The sequence below is a fragment of the Vicugna pacos genome, chromosome 20 (genome assembly GCF_048564905.1).
Source record: "Vicugna pacos chromosome 20, VicPac4, whole genome shotgun sequence".
Classification (NCBI taxonomy): domain Eukaryota; kingdom Metazoa; phylum Chordata; class Mammalia; order Artiodactyla; family Camelidae; genus Vicugna; species Vicugna pacos.
Genome location: NC_133006.1, coordinates 25,360,696 through 25,377,860, shown reverse-complemented (window position 1 = coordinate 25,377,860; position 17,165 = coordinate 25,360,696). Strand labels below are relative to the sequence as shown.

Below are 17,165 nucleotides of genomic sequence, written 5' to 3'. Positions count from 1 at the left end.
CAGACTCATAGACATAGAAATCAAACTTGTGGTTGCCAAGGGAGAGAGGGGTGGGAAGGGATAGACAGGGAGTTCAAAATTTGTAGATACTGACAGGCATATGTAGAATAGATAAACAAGATTATACTGTATAGCAGAGGGAAATATATAGAAGATCTTGTGGTAGTTCACAGCGAAAAAAAAAATGTGACAATGAATATATGTATGATCATGTATAACTAAAAATTGTGCTCTACACTGGAATTTGACACAACATTGTAAAATGACTATAACTCAATAAAAAAAAAAGTTAAAAAAAAAAAAGGTGACCTATAAGAGGTATCCTCCGAATGCAGGAAAGGATGCATCCTTATCTCCAAAAACAAAAGAATGCCAAGAAGAAAGAAGACCCTTAAAAAACAAGCCTTGCTAAGTTTCCCCCACTTTACCACAATTACTTCATACTCCTTAACATATGGCGACAAAAAATTAACCAATGGTCAATCTAAGAAAGAAATGGAAAATATTATTTGAGTCAACAAGGACCTGGGTTATAAGCAGGATTACAACCTGGGAGACAGTATTTCAGAAATCTCTGAGGACTGTTTCATTCATTAGAGGTCAAAGTACAGTTATATAAGTTTTTGAGACACCTACATCACTGACAAACAAATCAAATGATGTATTGACAGTTTTACACACTCCAGATCTGTAGGTACAAAGTGAGTAGTGGGTCATCCCGACCCCTTACAAGGTTAAGAAGGAATGTTATCTCCTGAGAAGGTCTGGTTAATGTAGGTGCACAGTATGTACTAAAGGGGAGGGAGGAGACCCAAAAAGGCAGAGAAGAACTGAAAGAGAACGAAAGAACCAGGAAAGAGGCGGGCGGTGCACTTTCAGCAAATGATGAAGAAGCCAGGAATGATTCAGAAAGAAAAAGGTACTTTTTTAAAAGTGGAGGTGCCGGGGATTGAACCCGGGGCCTCGTGCATGCTAAGCACGCGCTCTACCACTGAGCTACACCCCCTCCTGGCCTAGAAGGCTCAGAAATATTCCTATGACCCGTCACTATAGTTCCCTCATTAACAAAAGATATCTTTCCGTACGCAATACTCTCTCGCGGCTAGGTTGGGAGAAGGAAAACTAAATATTATACTGAAAGTCCCCGTCTAAGCCTGAGGTCTCCCAGTACGGGTCTCCCTCTCTGACGCCAGCTTGATCGCCACCTGTGGGTGTTGAAGGGAGACAGTCCCACCTGGCCGCCCCCAAAAAGAGGTCGGGGATAAGACCACTGCTTAAAAAGTTGCCAAAAAACCGAGAGTATAATGCAGGAGGATAAAAAGAAGAAAGCCGTAAAAGGTGCCATGGGGGTTTGGGTCCCGGTAGGATAGAAGACTGGAGGGGAATTGCAGATCGGCCCGCGTCGGTCGCAGTCCTCACTAGGGCAGGTTCACGCGTCCAGCCTCCAGGACGAGAACCCGCACAGCGGCGGCCTCCCTAGGGCTCTGGGCCTCGAATCGTGAGCACCACCGACACGCGCGCACCCGGAAAAGAGGAGTAGATGACCGAGCAGCCTTTATAGCGCCCCCTTTCGGGCCGAATCCTCTAGGGACTGGAAAGTACACAGAAGGAAGGCATTTTAAGAGGTAGACTTGATCTGCAAAACAATTTAATTGTTTAAACCTCCGTGCGCCTGCAGTCGTCAGACCCCTTCCCCTTCTAGACGCAACCATCAGGAGCTTCCCGCAGTTCCCGCCGACTCAGGGCACGACGGTCAACCTAGAAAATAGTATGTAGAGCAAATCCCACATCCTTATCCATCTAAGTTTTCTTCTGATTCTCTCTCACCCCTGAGGAATTCTTGGAGACCTGAAATCACCATCTCTCCCCTTCGGTTCCTCACCAACACCGAGCCTGGTCCTCCTCACGAGAGGACCCTGCGGAGAGCCAGGGGACCTGCACGTGTGGCAGGATAGACGGGGTGTCGAATAGACAAGGGGAAACGGGGTATACAAGTCATGGCCACAGGCGACCCTTGGGACCCAGAGATTAAAGGGACATATAAGTGCTTTTTTAGACAACAATGCGGGGATCCCCAAAGTTGGAGAATCACCTGGGGGAACTTAATAAAAGTACAGATTCCCGGGCGCCACCCCCTAGACGCTGAGTGCTCACAGAATCTCTGGCTCGGAAATTATGTTATTTAAATCTCTCTCAGTTGAATCTGATGAACAGACCAGTTTGGAACCACTGGGCCTGCTTACAAATCTAGGGACAGAAACTGAAAGGAGCTAAGATCCCGGAAAAATGAACACAGGAGAAGGAGAAAGACAAGGAGGAAAGAGAGAGGACCCGGGAGCAGGAAGCAGAAAGGTGGGGGGAAGAGTGCTATGGAATCAAGCCCTTCAAGAGGCTCGGGATTTGGATGGGCAGAACAGTACACGTGTCCCAGATCCCTGTGGCTCCTGCGCTTTCTCTGTGTGGGAGAGAAAAAAGACCCCTTGCTCTAAGGTGAGAGAGCCAAAGGCTTTGGTCCTGCTGGTCCAGACATTCACAAACTTTAGGTGCACCAGAATCATCTGGAGGGCCTGTTGAAATATAAATTGGGGACATCATCTCCAGAAATGATTCAGTGGGTCTGGGGTGGAAGGGGAGAATTTCCAGTTCTAACAGGTCTCCAGATTATGTCGATGGTTCCTGGGACCAAATATCACAACACCTGTAGAATTTAAATCATAAGAGAATCTCATCAATGGAGAAGGCGCTGACTTAAATCTCATAACAAACCTTACTCTCCTTTACCATGCATTTCTTGGCAAACTTCCCACATCCTTCTTTGTTTTTTGCTGAAAATCATAGTTAAACCTGCATTCTAAGTCAATTCTTTGAGAGTTGTTAATTTCCCTGGGTGTCCCCCACGTGTATATGAGCTATACATGTTAATAAACATGTTTTCTCTTCTCTCCATCTGTCTTTTGTTACAGGGGCTCAGCTGAGATCTTAAAAGGTAGAGGGAAAATTATTTTTCCTCCTCTGCAGTTGGGAGATCTGTAACCATATACAGGTGTCTTTCCAAGGTGCAGTAGGGAAGCCTATCGGTGTGGTTGTCAGGGGCAGTGTTGAGTGTTGAAGAAGGATGCTGTCTGCTTAGGCCTTGGTGCCTGGGGCAGCAGTGGGAACCACTGACTTTGTTTGCTTGCTTGCTAGAAAAGAAAGCATAAGAGGTGGTTCCCACACTGTTGAACAGAATAATGCTTAAGGCCTGAATTAGCAGAGGCTTTAGAGATGTGAAGGAAAGGACCTACTGGAACCAAAGAAAGAAACTGGATAAACAGAATTTAGATACCTGATGGATTTAAACAGAGAAAAGGTAGAGAGTGCACTCAGGACATGCACACACACACACAGCTTGACTAATGTGGAAGAAAATTTCTAATGTACAGCATAGTGATTCGGTTATACATATATTTACATATTCCTTTTTATATTCTTTTTCAATATGGGCCATACAAGGTATTGAATATAGTCCCCTGTGCTATACAGTAGGACCTTGCTGTTTATCTATTTTATATTAGGGGAGACCAATTTTAATTTGCAAATGGTATAAATGCCAAAATAAAAATCCAAGAGAACCCACTGGAGAGTTTAGGCTTCAAACATTTAACATTATCTCCTCTGGAATATAACCACCTGTTTCCAAAAAGTGCAACTTCATTGTTATGCAAAATTCATTCCCAGCTAGCATCCATAGTCCACCTTCAAATTTCTAAATTTGTTTGCTAGAGGATATTAAGAGTCCTTCGGTCTGTATTTTCACTCTTGGTCAATGGATTATTAATAAAATCACAAACTCTAGCATGTTCTTTTCTTAAAGTTTTGTGTCAAAATGGTTTCATTTCTACAATATGGTCCTTAACAGAAATGAAAGCAGCAGGTCTGTAGTTTGTTGAGCTTTATATCTGCACCCCACCCCCAATCCCTACCCCTTCAAAAGAAAGCTCCCAGATTCGAAAATACAGGTTTCTATTTCAGTGGAAAACCACATTTCCTTGGCTATCTAAGAACTGAAGGGTGTGGGCAACAATGATGCAGTAACATTTGCAGTCACGTGATTTACCAAGCTGAGCTTAGATCGAGAGATAGCTATAGATGTAAAAGTTATCATGGAGAAATTTTCGTTTCCTTTTTCCCTCTCTGAAATGTAAAGTCTAAGGGTTTTAATCCTAAATTTACTTTTATGGCAGTGCAAATCTTGATTTCTAAATATGAATGGGGGAAGGAAAAATCTGTTAAGCAGACAAAAGAGAGAAGGGGAAGGAAAGAGAGAGAATATTCTTCCTCACACCCGGAATAAAAATCCTCAGGTTTTTAACTGTTTCTTAGGGTTTTCATTTCCTTCTGAAGTCTCCTATGTTGTGGAAAACTTACATTAAATGAATTGGTATGCTTTGTTCTTGTTAATTTGTCTTTGTCTTTTTTAATTTTCAGACACAGCAAAAGACCTTAAGAGGTTGGAGGAAATTTTTTTGCTCCCCTTCACTACCTTCCTAAAATAAATTGAGATATTTTTGTTGTTTTTTGTGCTCTGCATCAGTTTATATAATACTATATTGGAATGACAAGGAAGCACACTTGTTATTACTAGAAATATTGTGCTCATTCTAGGACACCCTCCAGCCACCCCAGTAGTCTCTCCCTCCTCAGTGTCCCTAGATTCCAGCCATGAGCTAGATGTCAAAGTCTGCTGCAGGCACTCCAAACATGTTGACTGACACGTTTGGCAATAATTTATTCTGCATTAACCTCAAGAGAAGATACTGCAGGAGAAAATAGTGAGAGAAATGAGAGATCTTGGTAGGAAAAACCTTTTTGTGAAAGAGTGCAAGATGCAGGAGGGGAGAAATTTTGCTTTGATTTGGTTTTGTTTCAAATAACTCGCTATTTTCAAGGAAACAAAATTGAGTAAATGGATAGATGGGTGTTATTGCTTTACTTCTAGGACAGGATAGAATTACTTCTACAACTTTCTTATTCCACCCACACTTTTGGTAACCGTGGTTCTTTCAAAAAACACTATTGCTCTGTGGATTAACCCTATAAATGAACCAGTGGACATCTCCTTGTTAAGAACAAGTCAAATTTGGGAAGTATCCAAGTCAAGAATGGAAGTCATCGAGTTCCTTGACAGCATCCATTCACTCTATTCTTTTTAAACTCACACTATATATGAACTGAATAAACTATTTTTTACTGGGCTTAAGCCAACCTTGCACTTCCAGGAGCACCTTCTGTGAAGATTCCAGGCCATCACTGCCCTTCCTTCAGCATCGCTATCTTTCTTTCAGATTCCTGCCCTCTCCGTTCTCTTTGCTGTTTTCTGTACGAGACGCAGCATCAGCTACCGATTCGAAGTCTTCCTCTCTACCCCACCTCGTGAGTCATTAAAGACTTCGACAGGGCCCACATTAATGAACAACTAACAGATCCTGACATCTATGTATGAGTTTTCTCAGATTTTAGACGGTGTTGTAAATAGTTTTAACTGTTCGTGAACTTAATCTTAAACAAGGAACTATTTAGCTGGATCATCAGAATTAACGGTAGAAAAGCCCCTTCCCCCTCTATCTACATACCTTTTATTCTTTACCGGACAAGCTTCTTCCGTCCGTTGGCCGCGTGGCCTAATGGATAAGGCGTCTGATTCCGGATCAGAAGATTGAGGGTTCGAGTCCCTTCGTGGTCGCTTTTCTTCCTCTTTGCTAGTCTGATTTAGGGTCGGTTTGGAAAAAGCTTGCAAGATGTTTAAAATCTGATTTGCCTCTTTTCCCTTCTTGTTGCTGTCATCTGGTTGTCAGTTCACACGTGAAAGTAAAACTGTTATTTAACAAGGGTATGTGGGACCCCGACTGTCTGAAAAGTGCTTTACAAATGAACAAGGAGGAAATAGCACATCCTCAAGGTGCTCACCTTCTACTGGACCCACTGAGAACCTGAAGGCACTTAGTCTTTTCAAAGTTGAAATACTGAACTTTTTTTTTTTTTTTTTTTTTTTTTTTTGGAGATGGGGAAGAGGGACGGGGAGTCACTAAAGAAAAAATCAACTACATGGGACAAGGGTGAGTTAAATTTTTAAATTTCTGGGAACAAGGTCCCTGACTAGGATTCTCTATGACTGTGGCTCTAAATGGTTTGAGACCTGCCTTTTCCAGATTTACATTAGCTACCATAAATCTAACTGCCTCTACCTCCCAAACAGCAATCTCAGAGATAGCCTGAAGGCAGTAGTCACCAAATGCTTCTATTCCAAACTGAACTGTCCCCTGGAGCAACTTCTGTGTAGTATTGATAGGTTTAGTTCTAGCAAAAATGCAAATGCCATAAATGGATCTGACAGGAGAGACATTCCTCAAATAATTTTAAAATAGAACTACCATATGATCTAGCAATCCCCTCCTGGCTATATATCCAGAACTGAAAACAGGGACTCAATGAAATATTTACAGTCGTGTTCACTGCAGCATTACTCACAATAGCCAAGAGGTGGAATAAATTCATATATCCTTGGAAGGATAAATGGATAAACAAAATGTGGTATACACCATGGAATATTACTGTCTATAAAAGGAAGGAAATCTTGCCACAGGCTACTACATGGATAAACCTTAAGGATATTATGCTAAGTGAAATAAGATAGTCACAAAAAGACAAATACTATATGATTCTACTTTTACAAATGTTGATGAAAAATTAATCAACAGTCAATCTAAAGAAGAAGAATTGAATTTTATTCAAGCCAACGTGAGGATTATAAATTGGGAGACAGTCTTTCAGAAAACTCCAAGGACTGTTCCACCTTTTTTGAAGTCAGAGATACAGTTACACACACTTTCAAGACAAAGGATCATTAAACTAAACAACACAATGACATTTTACAAAAAGTTCACCAAAGATACATAGTCCAGACCTACAGGTATGAAGCAAGCAGCAGGTCACCATGACCCCTCATAGAATTAGGAAAAGACTGTTATCTTCTAAGGACTACATTGCTGGCATTACTTTCAGAAGAAGGAAAAAAAAACATTGATCTTTATGGTTGAGCAGACATTCCTGCCTTTGAGGTCTAGTTAATGTATAGTAATAGATGCACAGTGCACATTAGGGAGGTCCCTGTCAGACAGGGAGTGCTATGCTTAAATTTTCTTGTCCTGCCTTCAAAACATAAATTTTATTCCATCACAAAGTATCTAAAGTAAACCAATTCACAGAAACAGAAAGTAGAACAGTGATTGACATTTCATGGGGTGGGAGGGAATGGGGAGCTGTTTAATGGATAGAGCTTCAATTTTGTAAGATAAAAAGTTCTGAAGATGTGTTTCACAGCACTGAGTATTCCTAAAACTACTGAACAGCACACTTAAAATGGTTGATTTTTTTTAACCACAATGAACAATATAAATATTCACTTAGAAAATCAGTTTGACATAAATGTATGGATTTCTGGATCCTCAATTCTACTATGTTGGTCTACATGTCTGTCCTTATGCCAGTACCATACCATTTTGGTTACTGAATCTTATACTAAGTTTTGAATTCAGAAGTCTGAGTCCTCCACCTTTGTTCTTCTTTTTGAGGATTGTTTTTGTTACTCATATTGCAATTCACCTTGAATTTGGGGAATGGCTTTTTATTTTCTGCAAAAAAAGGATGTTGGAATTTTGATAAGGATTATATTGAATCTGTAGATCACTTTAGGTAGCATTAACATCTTAATTTCTATTTAGGATCATGGGATATCTTTCCATTTATTTGGGTCCTCTTTCATTTCTTTCAGCATGTTTTGTAGATTTCAGTGTACAAGTCTTTCAACTCCTTGGTTAAATTCATTCCCAGGTATTTTATTCTTTTAGATACTATTATAGTTGAAACTGCTTTCTTAATTTTCTTTTTGGATTGTTCATTGTCGATATATAGAAACACAACTGATTTTTGTATATTGACCTTGTACTCTGCAACTTTGCTGAATTCATCTACTAGCTCTAGAAGATACTTTGGGAATTTCCTTGTGGATTCTGTGGGATTTTTCTATATATAAGATCATGTCATCTGTGAATAGAGACAGTATTACTTCCTTTCCAATTTGGATGCATTTGATTGATTTTTCTTCTCTAATTGCTTTGACTAGAACATTCAGTACAATGTTGAATAGCACTGGTGAAACAGGTATCTTATCTCATTCCTGAACTTAGATGAGAGCTTTTTAGTCTTTCAACATTAAGGATGATGTTCATAAATGCCCTCTATCATGTTGAAGGGCATGATATTTTAAGTGGCAGAGTACAGTCTCTTTCATACCTCATGCTCCATGAAAGTGGGACATCTGTAATAGAAATGAATAAAATGTGGTTAAAATAGGAATACTGTTTCATTTCAATAAAATGCTATCTTTCTACATCAAACTTATAAAAAACTGAAGAATACTGGGATGAGTTAACTGAATTATCTACTAAAGAATCCTGGCCTAAAGATGTTTCAACAAGAAATCAGATTTGGAGACTTGTACTATGGCTTTCCTAGGAGCCTTCTGCGGGTGGTCCTTACTCATTTACAGTCAGCCCTCCATATCTACAGGTTCTGCATCTACACGTTCAACCAAACCCATATGAAAAATATTCAGAAAAAAAATTCCAGAAAGTTCCAAAAAGCAAAACTTGAATTTGCCACATGCCAGCAACTGCTTATAGTGTTTAGTCTTATTAGGTATTATAAGTAATTTAGAAATAATTTAAAGTATACAAGAGAATGTGCATAGGTTGTATGCAAATACTATGCCGTTTATTTAAGGGACTTGACCATCCATGAGTTTGGTATATCCGCTGGGGGTCCTGGAACCAACCCATGGATAATGAGGGACAACTGTACATCTACTCATCAATGGAGATATTGGGCCTGTGTTGTGGTTTTTGTTGGGTGCCTTCTGAACCTACTTTCTATGCTGGGTATTCCTCATTTTTTAAAAGTATCTCCATTTTAATTTCAGCTGGAGCTATCCACAATTTAGTTGAATTTTAACTTCACTTTTTAAATCTTAAACATGTTTTACATTGGTTTGTACTGGTTAAGTTGATCATATGATTTCAGTCGCCAGGATGAAATTTACCATTCTAAGGATAGCTTAGTCAAGTCCTCATTTATTGACATTTTAATTTTTTATTTATTGTAAAAATATGGAACCCTTCACGAATGTATTTAATCCTTGAGCAAGGGTGATGCTAATCTCTGAACCATTCCAACTTTAGTATATATGCTGCAAAGCAAGCACTATTCTGGCATTATTTTACTCACACTTCAAAAGCCACACAGGTCAGATACTCACTCCCTATTACCCTCCAAACAATTTTTAGCTAGTACACAATCATGTGACCTTGGCTAAGTCCATCACATTCAATTACAAGCAAGCTGTCATGTATAAAGACCTAAGGACACGTACAGAATCCATCTCCTGGGAATTGAACACTGGTAGGGACAGTGAAGTCACAATCTTCAGAGAGAACTATGATTATTTCTTTTACAATCTATGGGTTGTCCTAAAGCCCGTCCACCTACTTGCTTTCAAAATTCTTGCTCTACCAAGAGGTCAGTTCTTCCTAAAGGATGAGAAAGCAGTAAGATGGACAGAAGGGTAAAAATCTCTATCAGCAGGTGATCATTAGTTCCTAAATGCAATACCAAAAATGCATGTGATAATAGTTTCCCTCAACTGTAATGAAAGGAGAAAAGTGCAAACCAAGTAATGAAAATTCATCATCTCAAAAATGTCCCCAAATACATTTCCAAACGTAGATTAGAAGGTAGAAATGCCCTGACTTGAGAACCACTCCATATTCACACAGATAAAGTTTATTTGCTGCTTGAATAAACAGAATAGTTTGTTTCAAGTGGTTTGCTTCATAGTTTTCTATAATTAAAAGCTGATTCCTTTTTTTTAAAGGGAGATTCATATTTCTCAGTTTCACTTTAAAAGAAGAAGCATTTATTAGTTTTTACCTCCAGTAGTAAGGAAATGCCATTCACAGATAAGTTGAGAGTATGCTGACTATATTTTATAGAGGAAAGAAACCTTGAGAAGTTTAACACAGTATCATAGTTTTATATGGAACATAATAACACATTAACTAGTACATTGTACTTAAAGATGTTACATTCTGTATTTTAGTTCAAGAGTGAATATTACAAAGCACTATTTTCAAAAGGGAAGTCTCAGAGTGATTGCGCACTTCCAATATTTCATCTACCTCCTGAATTTCAAAGTTTTCAAGTATTTACAGGCTCAAATGAAATATTCTTCATTCTTGCCTAAGAGTCAGGCTGGAGCTTAGAACTGGACACTGGCTGAGACTGGCTCTTTCCTGAAGGATTATGACTGAAAATTTACACTTATCTCTGCTAAACCAAGCTCTAGCCAACTCATCCCCAGACATGCCCTTGATAGATTTGCTGATGCTGAGTGACTGTGGTGTAGTAAGAAATATATGTGGTCTTTGCCCTGGGTTCCCGGCACAAAGCTGCTCAAACTCTTGGGATTTCCCAGTGATAGGGGTGTCATTTGTCAGTTATATAAGATCTCCTTTTAATCTAATGCTAATGAGGTAACTTAGGGTGCTGTCCTTAGATTTCCTTAGAATAAAGCTGGACACCAGAAAGACCAAGAGATTAGGAGGCTGGAAATTTCATTCCACCCACTCACCTCTGAGTAAGGGAAGAGGGGCAGGGGAGCTGCAGATTAAGCTCTATAAAAACTTTTGAGGGGAGGGTATGGCTCAGTGGTAGAGTGTGTGCTTAGCATACATGAGGTCCTGGGTTCAATACCTAGTACCTCCATTAAAATAAGTACCTAATTGCCTCCCCCCAAAACAAAAGCAAAAAAATAAATTAATTAATTAAAATATTAAACTAAAACTAAAACTAAAAACTTTTGAACAACAAGAGCTGATGAGCTTCCCAGTTGTTAGAGCATCTACATGCCTGGAGGGTGGTGCACCCCAATTTAATAAAAACATAAGTCCTTGCAATTTTTAGAGTGAAATAAAAGAAGTAAATGATGTCTATGACATTTAAGAAAGCAGCAGACAAATAATCTAACAGAAAAAAAGTGGACAAAAGTCCTGAATAAGCATGTTACAAAACGGGATATCCAAAGGGCCAATAAATATCTGAAAAGGTGCTCACCCTCATTAGTAATCAAGAAAATGCATATTAAAACTATAGAGAGATAATACTAGATATTCATGGGAATGGCTAAAATTAAAATGAAAGCCAAAATCAAGTGCTGATGAGATTGCAGAGAGGCTGTAACTATCACATACTGCTGGTAGCACAACCACTTTGGTAAATTATTTGACAATAGCTATTAAGCTGAACATACACACAACCTGTGATCCAGCTCTTCCACTCTTGGTGTGTAGCCTAAAGAAATCCACATATATGTGCACCAAAAGAATGTTCTTAGCAGAATTGTAACGGTTTTTCAAACAACTTGAGACCTTAGATTCTTTGCCCACTATTTTGCCATTCTGCTGACTTACTACTGAAATTCATGGCTAGCATCACATGTCAGTCTAGTTGAAAAATAGGGCTACCGAGGAACTTGCCCACTGTCCAACTGCTGGGCAGATGCCTCCTCCCAGACCTAATTCCCTTCCCTGAGGATAGCTCACATTCTCTGTCCCACCTGTTCTCCTGGTTCATCCAATTCTTCCTCTAAATCCTCCAGCACAGTTAGCAACTCTTCCCTGCTCTCAGGATGCTGCTCCTGCACCCAGGCTTGGAGCTCCTGGGCAGAATGGCCAGGAACTGCTCAGTATCAGCAGCTCCAGGATCTGAGTGTGTTTCAGGTTCAGCCACTGGTAGTAGAGCTCCCACAGCCTGGAGCCAGCTCAGAGTTGCTGGAGCTCAGGTGTCTCTTGATAGCAAAACTGAAACACTGGCAAAATAGCTCCTTGTTGTGGGGTTCTTCCTTTGAATGTCAGATTCCTGTTTCCAAATATGTTCATCTGCCTCCATTTTCAGGATCACAAATCCCACAGGCTCCCCTGGAACTTGGAAGGACAAACCTTCAGCTTTGCTTGGCTTCATGGTCTGCTGGGTTGAACTAACTCCCACAAAGAAGGTATTAAACTCTCTCCGTTGAGAGATAGTCCTCCTTGAGGTTATATCCACTGTGGCAAGGAAGTAGGAATCTCTGGTAAACAGAACAACTTAAATGTCAGATACATTCTGACTTACAAAATGGCATAAGAAATTACTGTTAGGAAAAAAAATGCTAAAATTATTTACATGCTACCAAATGACAATTTCCAAAGTAATCGTCCGTAAGCAAAGAAAGCCTGTAAGAGACAACAAAATCACAAATTTAAATTCCCAGATAATGAAAGATTCTTGCTTTTCCTGCTTCCCAAAGAATTAAGCTGCCCCTTCATCTGTGATTCCACAGCATTTGTTCACCGCCTCCACGGTAATTGCCAGATGATGGTGGTACTAAACGTTTATACGTCTATCTCCATCCACCACAAGAGCTGATTTCCCTCCTCCTATATAATAATCTCACACTTAAACAGGCCCTTAGAGTTAACGAAGTGTTTTCACAAACACAGGATGTCACAACAAAACAGGGTGAAAACTGAAAAGACAAATAAACTGTAATTTCAAATAACTCTAGGGCTCCGAAAAAGAATAATCAGTAACATCTTCTCTTGTTTAAACTTCTCCCATGTGGCAGAGCCCGCGAGCCCCTGCGAGAGCGCGCAGCCCAGCCGTGAAGCTGGTGGTCCGCGTGGGCCCGAGTCTGACCTGTGCTGAGGACCAGCAAGGGGTCCAAGAGCGCCAGAGCAGAAAAGTGGGTCCGGACCTGGGGTTCCAATGGGTCCGCACAGCTGCTCCTTCCGCGGAACCCAGGGACCATCTCACTCCTGAGTCACCCCAACCTTCCAGCCTGAGAGTCCCACCTTCTGACCCCGAGCTCCAAAACCGGGAGCTAAACTTTAACTACTACCTAACCCTAAAGGCGTGTCCTAGAGCGAGCCTAGCCTACAACAGCCAAGGTTACTTCCGGGTCCTCTCTAGGACACTGGAGGTCTCGCCTTCTCAGTGGTTCCTCCAGCTTCAGTTTCCTGCGCCCAGAAGAGAAAAGCAGCCAAAACTTTCAAATTCACTCCTCACATCCACCAGATACTAACGACTCTATATATATATAGCACTATGTATATATATAGCACGGGGCGCTATATTCAATATCTTGTAGTAACCTGTAATGAAAAAGAATATGGAAAGGAATATATGTATGTACACATATGACTGAAACATGCTGTACACCAGAAATCGACACAACATTGTAAACTGACTATACTTCAAATAAGAAATAAAAAAATTGAAAATTGAAAATTAAATAAAATTTAAAGTAGTTTGTTAAAATTCTGTAATTGTGTTTTTGTTTGTTGCTTTAACTAAAACTAACCTTTTAAAATCCAATATCATTGTCATATAAAAAAGTCATTTATGATAGCACACTTGCGTCTTTTTTCTTCTAGAAATTTTCAAGGGAAACATCTGCTATCTCCTCTCCTTCATAGTTCTCCAAAGAAACTACAGATTCTTCCAGAATCTTTTTTTAATTGAAGTATATTCTAATTGAAATATATATTTTTAATGAAGTACTTGAAACCATGTGGTTCCGGCCATCTGAATGTAGAATGTAGCTCTTCAAGTGAAACAACGGGATCTTGTCTGTAGTGAATGTCTCCTGAGAATTCAGTTGTCAAATCAGCTTTCTTTTTACCTACCCAGGTTCTCAGTTTGACCACTAGGATAAAAATCAATAATTAAATGAGTACATTCATGAGTAGTCATAATGACAGAGCAATACATGAAAATGTAGATATGAATCATCATCAATAGCTGACATTAAACACTTATTCTCAAGATTCAGGATGTAGATTCTTCTACTGAAAGACAGGGAAATCTTGGAATGTGGTGTTCCTGAGGCAGAACCAAAGTCATTGACTGGAATATAGGCAACACAAGGAAATACATTGATTTTACTGTTTTTTAAATTAAATTAAAATTTTAATTCTATCCTATTCTGCCCTATTGTATTATATTTTTATATTTTTACTGCCACAGCCCCAGGGTTACATCCCTTGGTACATAATAAGTACTCACTAAATATTTGTTAGTTGAATGGTAATTAGAAATATCCTAAAGGTTCAGGGGGAAAAAAAGTGGATAAATGAAATAGGAGATTTCTATCCTGTGGAATGATTTGCAACATTTCCTTTGTAAGGAAAAAGATTAAGTGTTCACATAGAAAGAGCCCGATATATATTAAGTGATAAAATGTATCAGAGAATAGTATGTTTGTTATGATTGCATTTCTGTAAAAACAAATGAAATATTTATGAACATATTTACGTGAATGCAGAGAAAAATAGAAGTGTAAGAAATACAGTAAAATATTGATAGTGGCTACATTTGGAAGAGGAAAGTACCGCTTTCATATTTTATTCAGGAGTTAAAATGGTACTCAAATTTGACTGAGGAAACAAAACAATAATTATCAGATGCCAACGTGAGTGTGAAGGTACATAATTTACAAGGGAAATGTTTGAGAACCAGTTCCATGACTTTTGAAAATGGAGAAGATAGCAGAGGATCTATATAAGATTTTTTTACAGACAGCACTGTCATTGCCAGAAGGCAGTGGCACTAGCCGGCAAGAAAGTACTACAGGAAGTATTCATGGGAGGGCTTGGGTCTGGGACAATGCAAGTAAGCAGGATATAAAGTCAAGCAGAGTACCGCTGCATCGGTCCCTTTCTCCTCCGACACCAAAGGGGAGGGAACTATTGGGGTCCCAAATCTAGCTGCTTCTAGATTATCTTGCGATGCCTCAGAGAACCCAACCTCTTGTAATCTCCTCTATTGAACAATTTAGCTCCAAATTTCGTGGCTTCTAAAAAATATCGCGATGATTCCGCTTTTAATATTGTCGGTGTTAACAGTCCCTGCCAGAAATTTTTTAAAGTCAGTTTTTAATACTATAGGTCCGCATATTCCTTATGCACATTGCTCTTATCAATATGCTTGTTTTGAAATTAGGGGAAGGGAAAAAAAAGGAATGTGTCAGAAGTGGGATTCGAACCCACGCCTCCATACGGAGACCAGAATCCCCAACGCGGGGAAGCGTAGCTTGAGTCTGGCGCCTTAGACCACTCGGCCATCCTGACACCTAGCGGAAAGGGCGAGATTTTCCACTAAAATAGATCGAAGCAGCAGCATCTCTGTGACGTAAACGCAAAGAAACGGTTGGTGTCCGGGTCAACAGGGTAACGGCCAGAGAATCAAAAAGCCACCTGTGGATTGAAAGGGAAGACTTCGAAGGAAGGGAGAAAAATGTTTATGTATAAAACTGGACACAGGTCTCTTGTGGGCCTTTCGACTGTCACTCCCATCTCGAGAAGGTAGTGCGAACATTTCCTGTGCCCAAACAGCTCATATTTCGGGAGGGAAGAAAAGAAAGAACATCTTTTAGCACAGGTCTCTGGGTGGGTTTTCTAGCCTCCAATCCTCACTGAAATCTTGAGCGTGGTTAGCCTCGCTCTAGGGTTTCTGTCTTTTGAAGAGCGTGAGGAACACCACCAATAATCTAACAGACCCACATTCTATGGCATGGCCCCTTCTATCCCCTCTAGGTTCCTTTTCGTCCCCAGATCTGCACTGTCACTCGAGAAGTTTCTTTTGGGCTCCGAAAGTGACAGTTGAGGAATAGCCTGGGAAAATCCATGTGGGGCACGGCAGCTCCCGCGAGTGTAGACTTAAGGACAGTCTCTGCCCCAGGGGACTGACCTGTCCCAGGTCCACAGAAACGACCGGAGCGACACGCTTACCTCCCGACCTTCCCGGTCACCCTCAGATATTCCGGATTCAGAGTCTCCATGGCGTCCATTGCCTGTTCGTGGACAACAGTGGCTATTTTTAAGAGGGATGAAAGTAAGGGGGACACGCCACATCTCCTGACTCAAGACTTTTCCAGATGCTTCTCGGCTTTGTGCAAAATAACCTGAACTCTGAGTCTTGAAATTCACATTATTTTAATGAAGTCCCAAGACTAAACAGTAAGAAATTACTCCTCCAACTAGACTGAGAGCCCTTAGAGGTCAGGTAGATGGCGCTAAAATAACCTTCCTAGGCCCAGTGCCTGCCCAGGATGGTGCCTGGACTTCATGGTAGGAAATCAAGAAATTTATTTGACTCACTTGCTTCAGCTGCTGTATTTGGGCTGTGAGTTTCAGAGAGTAGAAACAGGTTTGGAAATTTTTAGTAGATTTTGTACCGAGAAAGGTTTTCCTTTTTCTTTGTGTAAGGTAAAGTTTAGGTCTCTTTCCTGCATGAAGAGACAGTCTGAATTTCAGCAGAACCTATCTTAGATTCTTAGACTCTTGGTGTCATATGTTATTTTTGGTAGTTAAAAAGAAAATGGGGAGTGGGAAGTAAGGGAACAATGGTTTCCTAATTTCCCTCCCCTCAAGATTAGAGATTTGCTCTATTTTGTTTTATAAGCTATAGTTGTTCCAAAAGTGATTCCCGACATAGCAATTGTAGCCTCTTCAAAGTTTATATTTTTTTCTAATGGCAAAGTACTGCAGATATCCCATAGCAAATGGATATTGCTGAATGTAAGATTATTTCTAATTTTTCATTTTCCTGAGAAATACTCTAAAGAATATCCTTGTGTAGAAAGATATTTTCAAATATCCATAATTATTTTCTTAAATTTCTACAAGTGGAATCACTAGACCAAAGTTTACCCAGTTTTAAAAGCTTATGATACACTGTCCAATTGCCTACCAAAAAATTTTGAAGCAATTTAGATAATCCAAAGTTGACCAACAGAATACTATCAGACAATAACAACAAAACATTTTACTGGGTAAAAAATGCTAAGGTATTGTTATATAGCTTTATTAGTGAGGTTGAACATTCTTGTTTAAAGGATTTTTATATTCTTCTGTAAATTGCTTACCAAATTTTTGAGGTGTTTGTCTTTCCTTATCGACTTGTAAAATTCATTACATGAAAAATAAACCCTTGTGATGTATTTTACTTACCAGGAATCCAGGCAGAAATTCTTTTTA

The 17,165-nt window shown here is 39.8% G+C and overlaps 2 long non-coding RNA genes, 3 other non-coding genes and 1 pseudogene across 6 annotated transcripts in view; 1 reads left to right on the top strand and 5 right to left on the bottom strand.

Moving 5' to 3' along the window:
- LOC140687772 (uncharacterized) overlaps positions 1 to 5,522 on the bottom strand; it is a 36,315-nt gene extending 30,793 nt beyond the window's left edge. For both annotated transcript variants that reach the window (XR_012062296.1, XR_012062295.1), the window contains exon 1: positions 5,246 to 5,522. This is a non-coding gene — a long non-coding RNA (uncharacterized lncRNA). The remainder of the gene's footprint in view (positions 1 to 5,245) is intronic.
- TRNAA-AGC (transfer RNA alanine (anticodon AGC)) lies at positions 935 to 1,006 on the bottom strand. Its single transcript has one exon. It is a non-coding gene; the product is annotated as a tRNA-Ala (tRNA).
- Positions 5,523 to 5,649: 127 nt separating the features above from the next.
- TRNAR-CCG (transfer RNA arginine (anticodon CCG)) lies at positions 5,650 to 5,722 on the top strand. Its single transcript has one exon. It is a non-coding gene; the product is annotated as a tRNA-Arg (tRNA).
- Positions 5,723 to 6,743: 1,021 nt separating this feature from the next.
- Positions 6,744 to 13,035, bottom strand: LOC107034640 (uncharacterized). The gene is made up of 2 exons (XR_012062293.1): positions 11,708 to 13,035; positions 6,744 to 8,356 (listed from the first exon to the last, which is right to left on the bottom strand). It is a non-coding gene; the product is annotated as an uncharacterized lncRNA (long non-coding RNA).
- On the bottom strand, positions 9,198 to 9,298 carry LOC116284512 (U6 spliceosomal RNA; annotated as a pseudogene).
- Positions 13,036 to 15,151: 2,116 nt separating the features above from the next.
- TRNAL-CAA (transfer RNA leucine (anticodon CAA)) lies at positions 15,152 to 15,257 on the bottom strand. Its single transcript has 2 exons — positions 15,220 to 15,257; positions 15,152 to 15,197 (listed from the first exon to the last, which is right to left on the bottom strand). It is a non-coding gene; the product is annotated as a tRNA-Leu (tRNA).
- Between the last annotated feature and the right edge of the window lie 1,908 nt (positions 15,258 to 17,165).